The sequence below is a fragment of the Microtus ochrogaster genome, chromosome 5 (genome assembly GCF_000317375.1).
Source record: "Microtus ochrogaster isolate Prairie Vole_2 chromosome 5, MicOch1.0, whole genome shotgun sequence".
Classification (NCBI taxonomy): Eukaryota; Metazoa; Chordata; class Mammalia; order Rodentia; family Cricetidae; genus Microtus; species Microtus ochrogaster.
In genome coordinates, this window is record NC_022012.1 from 32,806,885 (window position 1) to 32,807,282 (window position 398).

Genomic DNA, 398 nt, shown 5'->3' on the forward strand with positions numbered 1-398 from the left:
TCTCCCCCTTTTCCAAAGAACAGTCAGGGTTCCCTGCCCTGTAGAAAGTCCAAGGTCCTCCCCCCTCCATCCAGGTCTAGGAAGGTGAACATCCAAACTGGCTAGGCTCCTACAAAGCCAGAACGTTAAGTAGGATCAAAATGCCATGCTATTGTCCTTGGCTTCTCATCAGCCCTCATTGTTCGCCATGTTCAGAGAGTCCGGGCTTATCCCATGCTTTTTCAGTCACAGTCCAGCTGGCCTTGGTGAGCTCCCGATAGATCAGCCCCACTGTCTCAGTGGGTGGGTGCACCCCTCGTGGTCCCGACTTCCTTGCTCATCTTCTCCCTCCTTCTGCTCCTCATTGGGACCTTGGGAGCTCAGTCCAGTGCTCCAGTGTGGGTCTCTGTCTCTATCTC